This window comes from Ranitomeya imitator, chromosome 3 (assembly GCF_032444005.1).
Source record: "Ranitomeya imitator isolate aRanImi1 chromosome 3, aRanImi1.pri, whole genome shotgun sequence".
Lineage (NCBI taxonomy): Eukaryota > Metazoa > Chordata > Amphibia > Anura > Dendrobatidae > Ranitomeya > Ranitomeya imitator.
This window is the reverse complement of record NC_091284.1, coordinates 359,058,358-359,064,610: the sequence shown is the minus strand read 5'-3', so window position 1 is coordinate 359,064,610 and position 6,253 is coordinate 359,058,358. Positions and strand designations below refer to the sequence as shown.

The window sequence follows — 6,253 nt, the reverse complement described above, 5'->3', positions numbered from 1 at the left end:
AATACTTACATAGTTTGCTCTGCTGCTGTGGAAGAACCAGAGCCGACGGGTGACACTGGTATCAGCATGCCTGCGGTCAGCCATGTTCCACAGTGGCTCCCGCTCACGAACCTCCTCGATGAGGGCTTCGATCTCAATGTCTGAATCATATGCGGGAGCACACTGTGAAGCCTGTGAGAAAAAAAAAAAAGAAAGAAAGAAATAAAAATTAGTAGACTGAGACAAAAAAATTAACAATTGAAGCCCCACAAAAAACCAACTCACTGATGGCCGACCGCGGCGTCGAGTCCGCCGACTCTGGGAGCGCCTGGGAGAACCTTCATGCTGTGCTGGACGTTCAGCAGCAGCAGCAGCAGCAGGAGACTGAAATAAAGGATAAAAAAAATTAGCTTTAATGTATGTATATGTTTTGTGTGTTACGTTATATATGAAATTCTGTTTTGTGTATGGCGCAGTGTGATGTGTGAAGCAAGTGTTTCACCACTACTTACACTTGGTTCCTCCTCCACTTGGATGTCTCCACCCGTCTCGGTCCCTTCCGACAGCTCCTCATCGGATTCTGATTCCTGTTTAAACATAATAAATGCATGTAGTGAATAAAAATGATGTAAATTTAAAAAGAAAAAAAAAAAATTTTTTTACTTACCGATACCGGCTGTTGCTGTGGAGGAGGGCTGCCGGAAGAGGACATTGTGTGGCTGTGGTCCAGGTGGCTGTGGTCCAGGTGGCTGTGGTCCAGGTGGCTGTGGTCCTGGTAGGTCTGTAAGTTAAAAGACACTTGCAATCTGCTCTACACATTGAAGTAGCAGATTTGGGGTCTTCAAAACTTACTTTTCAGAATTTCTGGCTGCGGTCCAGGTGGCTGCGGTCCAGGTGGCTGTGGTCCAGGTGGCTGTGGTCCAGGTGGCTGTGGTCCTGGTAGGTCTGTAAGTTAAAAGACACTTGCAATCTGCTCTACACAATGAAGTAGCAGATTTGGGGTCTTCAAAACTTACTTTTCAGAATTTCTGGATGCGGTCCAGGTGGCTGTGGTCCAGGTGGCTGTGGTCCTGGTGGCTGTGGTCCAGGTGGCTGTGGTCCAGGTGCCTGTGGTCCTGGTAGGTCTGTAAGTTAAAAGACACTTGCAATCTGCTCTACACATTGAAGTAGCAGATTTGGGGTCTTCAAAACTTACTTTTCAGAATTTCTGGATGCGGTCCAGGTGGCTGTGGTCCTGGTGGCTGTGGTCCTGGTGGCTGTGGTCCAGGTGGCTGTGGTCCAGGTGGCTGTGGTCCTGGTAGGTCTGTAAGTTAAAAGACACTTGCAATCTGCTCTACACATTGAAGTAGCAGATTTGGGGTCTTCAAAACTTACTTTTCAGAATTTCTGGATGCGGTCCAGGTGGCTGTGGTCCAGGTGGCTGTGGTCCTGGTGGCTGTGGTCCAGGTGGCTGTGGTCCAGGTGGCTGTGGTCCTGGTAGGTCTGTAAGTTAAAAGACACTTGCAATCTGCTCTACACATTGAAGTAGCAGATTTGGGGTCTTCAAAACTTACTTTTCAGAATTTAAGGATGTGGTCCAGGTGGCTATGGCTAGTGGCTGTGGTCCTGGTGGCTTCTGCCGGTCGGTGTGGTCCCTACTCTATCTGCAATATAATAAGTATAATGGATTGATAGTTAGACCACCGCAGAAATAGGTAATGTTTACCAATAAACACCCTGTTAAAATGAGAAAAATAGGTGAACACCCAAACCCAAAAACAGGTGCACGTTATACCATTCTTTTCCATGTCCCAAAAAAAAAAAGGTAAAATGTGAGACACCTTTAAAAATATTTTTAAGCTTAAAAAAAAAAAAAAAATTACCTCCCCGAAATAACCTTTCAAAGGATAACCTTTATTAAAAAATGACCCCTCAACCAACTCTGTATTGCATGTGTAACCATTGGTACATACACCTGTTTTAAATTTACCTTTATGAAATTATACTACGGACAATTTGTTAATAAACATTTTATTTATTTATTTATTTTTTTTTTTTTAAATCATAATGGAGCAGAAATGCTCTTTATTTTAAATACAAGTACATCAACTGGGAATGGTTTAAACAGTAAATTAAAAAAATCAACATTATAACCACAAGCTGCAGACCACTAGGCTTTGCAATAATACATCCGATTAAAAAAAAAAAAACACACATGCTGCACAAACCACTATACTAAAGGTACCGTCACACTGAACGATATCGCTAGCGATCCGTGACGTTGCAGCGTCCTGGCTAGCGATATCGTTCAGTTTGACACACAGCAGCGATCAGAATCCTGCTGTGATGTCATTGGTCGCTGCAGAAAGTCCAGAACTTTATTTCGTCGCTGGACTTCCTGCAGACATCGCTGAATCGCCGTGTGTGATGCCGATTAAGCGATGTGTTCGCTGGTAACTAGGGTAAACATCGGGTTAGTAAGCGCGGCTCTGCACTTAGTAACCCGATGTTTACCCTGGTTACCAGCGTAAAAGTAAGAAAAAACACAAACACTTCATACTTATGTTCCGCTATCTGTCCCTCGGCGTTCTGCTTCTCTGCCCTGTATAAGCACAGCGGCCGGAAAGCAGAGTGGTGACGTCACCGCTGTGCTCTGCTTTATGGCTGGCTGGCGCTCACAATGCAGAGAAGCACAGCACGGGGACAGACAGCGGAATTTTTTTTTTTTTTTTACTTTTAAGCTGGTAACCAGGGTAAACATCGGGTTACTAAGCGCGGCTATGCACTTAGTAACCCGATGTTTACCCTGGTTACTGGCATCGTTGGTCGCTGGAGAGCTGTCTGTGTGACAGCTCTCCAGCGACCAAACAGCGACGCTGCAGTGATCCGGATCGTTGTCGGTATCGCTGCAGCGTCGCGAAGTGTGACGGTACCTTTAGTAAATACATCAAAAATCAACATTAACCAATATGGCATTGACAAATGCACATGCAACCAACAAGACGCACACAAACATACCTGCAAGCAGAGTCATAACGCAAGCATAACACATGAAAAGGCATAATATTGACGAAGGCATAATAAGGTGCAGGCACGTGAACACATACATACAAAAGCACACAGCAGTACAAAAATACACACACACACACACACACACACACACACACACACACACACGGCCATCAGTCCTCCGGCTGGAGCTTGATATCTTCACAGTGGCAGGCCTCACGGTGGATCTGGACTGTAGCAGGGCACTGGCTGTTGCAGGACGACGGCAGGCCTCAGGTTGGATTCAGGTTTTAAAAGCTCTTGCTGTAGTCAGTACGTCATACACAAATGTGCACACACACACACACACACACACACACGGCAATATACTCACACTGTTGTAGTGTGTCTGGTCCTTGCTGCCAGGCTGGGGTCTTGGTGTCCGGCTGGGCTATTGGGGTCCAGGCTGGGCTCTTGGTGTCCGGCTGGGCTATTGGGGTCCAGGCTGGGCTCTTGGTGTCCGGCTGGGCTATTGGGGTCCAGGCTGGGCTCTTGGTGTCCGGCAGGGCTCTTGGTGTCCAGGCTGGGCTCTTGGTGTCCGGCTGGCTGGAGGCTTCTCTTCTTGTCTCTGGGTCTTGCTGGCATATGTGGGGGTTGAAGGCCCAGACCAGGTTTATATAGATTTGGGGATGTCTGGCCAATTAGATAAAAAATCCTGTTTCTGAGCATGCTCAGTAGAAAAAAACGTATAGCAGCGCTGCATTGCGTCGTACGACGTGTCTCGACGCATCCGTCGCTCATAGACTTTCATTGTAGCAAAAGACGCATGCCGACGGATGCGCCGAGACACGTTTTATTGTCGGAGCCAAAAAACGTTACAATCTACGTTTTTCCAGACGACGTGTCGCCTCTTTTCGACGCATCCGTCGAAAGACATATACCGACGAATGCAAATCCGTCGCAATGCGTCGCCAATACAAGTCTATGGGAAAAAACGCATGCAGCAAAATATTTTGCTGCATGCGTTTTTTTGGCAAAACGACGCATTTTAACGTATTGCAGTTAATGCTAGTGTGAAAGTAGCCTAAGGGAGCACAGACCCCTGAAATGCATTGATGCAGTTCATGTGAATTTGTATCGCTGACTGTGTATGTGCTCCGAATTGCTTATGTGAATAAAGAATCACACTTCGTGGAGCTGGAGTCTCTTGATTTTGCATAGGCTAGGGACCCTAGCTTGAGGGACAGAGAAGGAGCCCATTGCCCTTCGAAACCGTGAAATAGAGTTGTGACATTATCACCAGCCCATACCTTTCTGTATCAACTCTTTATCCTGAGGCTGCTCTGGTTGGGCAGTTGCAAACAGATAGCCTGGAGGTGGCAGACTTGTGCGCAGTAGCCTTGCAACATCCATTAACTCCAGGTTTAGAGTCTGCTGCATTTGGGCAACTTCTTTTGAAACCCAAGATAGCTTTACTGGATAGGTTCACTGAGGGTAGGGATAAGTTTCTGGTTTTTAGGGAGGCATGCAAACTAAAGTTAGGGTTAGGGTTGGGGCTAAAGTTAGGGTTAGGGTTTGGATTACATTTACGGTTGGGAATAGGGTTGGGATTAGGGTTAGGGGTGTGTCTGGGTTAGAGGTGTGGTTAGGGTTACCATTGGGATTAGGGTTCGGGGTATGTTTGGATTAGGGTTTCAGTTATAATTGGGGGTTTCCACTGTTTAGGCACATCAGGGGCTCTCCAAACGCGACATGGCATCCGATCTCAATTCCAGCCAATTCTGCGCTGAAAAAGTAAAACAGTGCTCCTTCCCTTCCGAGCTCTCCCGTGTTTACCCCAACATATGGGGTATCAGCATACTCAGGACAAATTGGACAACAACTTTTGGGGTCCAATTTCTCCTGTTACCCTTGGGAAAATACAAAATCGGGGGCTAAAAAATAATTTTTGTGGGAAAGAAATTTTTTTTTTATTTTCACGGCTCTGCGTTATAAACTGTAGTGAAACACTTGGGGGTTCAAAGTTCTCACAACACATCTAGATAAGTTCCTTGCAGGGTCTAGTTTCCAATATGAGGTCACTTGTGGGGAGTTTCTACTGTTTAGGTACATTAGGGGCTCTGCAAACGCAATGTGATGCCTGCAGACCATTCCATCTAAGTCTGCATTCCAAATTGCGCTCCTTCCCTTCCGAGCCCTCCCATGTGCCCAAATGGTGGTTCCCCCACACATATCTGGTATCAGCGTACTCAGGACAAATTGGACAACAACTTTTGGGGTCCAATTTCTCCTGTTACCCTTGGGAAAATACAAAACTAGGGGCTAAAATATAATTTTTGTGGGAAATGTTTTTTTTTATTTTCACGGCTCTGCGTTATAAACTGTAGTGAAACACTTTGGGGTTCAAAGTTCTCACAATGCATCTAGATAAGTTCCTTGGTGGTCTAGTTTCCAAAATGGTGTCACTTGTGGGGGGTTTCTACTGTTTAGGTACATTAGGGGCTCTGCAAACGCAATGTGACACCTGCAGACCAATCCATTTAAGTCTGCATTCCAAATGATGTTCCTTCCCTTCCGAACTCTGCCATATGCTCAAACGGTGGTTCCCCCCCACATATCAGGTTTCAGGGTACCCAGGACAAATTGGACAACAAATTTTAGGGTCCAATTTCAACTGTTACCCTTGGAAAAATACAAAACTGGGGGCTAAAAAATAATTTTTGTGGAAAAAAAAATATGTTTTATTTGCACAGCTCTGCGTTATAAACTGTAGTGAAACACTTGGGGGTTCAAAGCTCTCACAACACATCTAGATGAGTTCCTTAGGGGGTCTACTTTCCAAAATGGTGTCACTTGTGGAGGGTTTCTAATGTTTAGGTACATTAGGGGCTCTGCAAACGCAATGTGATGCCTGCAGACCATTCCATCTAAGTCTGCATTCCAAATGGCGCTCCTTCCCTTCCGAGCGCTCCCATGCACCCAAACGGTGGTTCCCCCCACATATGGGATATCAGCGTACTCAGGACAAATTTGGCAACAACATTTGGGGTCCAATTTCTCCTTTTACCCTTGGGAAAATAAAAAATTGGGGGCAAAAAGATCATTTTTGTGAAAAAATATGAATTTTTATTTTTACGGCTCTGCGTTATAAACTTCTGTGAAGCCCTAGTTGGGTCAAAGTGCTCACCACACTTCTAGATAAGTTCCTTAGGATGTCTACTTTCCAAAATGGTGTCACTTGTGGGGGGGTTTCAATGTTTAGGCACATCAGTGGCTCTCTAAACGCAACATGGCGTCCCATCTCAAT

General features: G+C 45.6%; 1 long non-coding RNA gene across 1 annotated transcript; it reads right to left on the bottom strand.

Moving 5' to 3' along the window:
• Nucleotides 1-238: 238 nt before the first annotated feature.
• LOC138672097 (uncharacterized) lies at nucleotides 239-795 on the bottom strand. The gene is made up of 3 exons (XR_011319575.1): nucleotides 647-795; nucleotides 492-566; nucleotides 239-363 (listed from the first exon to the last, which is right to left on the bottom strand). It is a non-coding gene; the product is annotated as an uncharacterized lncRNA (long non-coding RNA).
• Nucleotides 796-6,253: the final 5,458 nt, after the last annotated feature.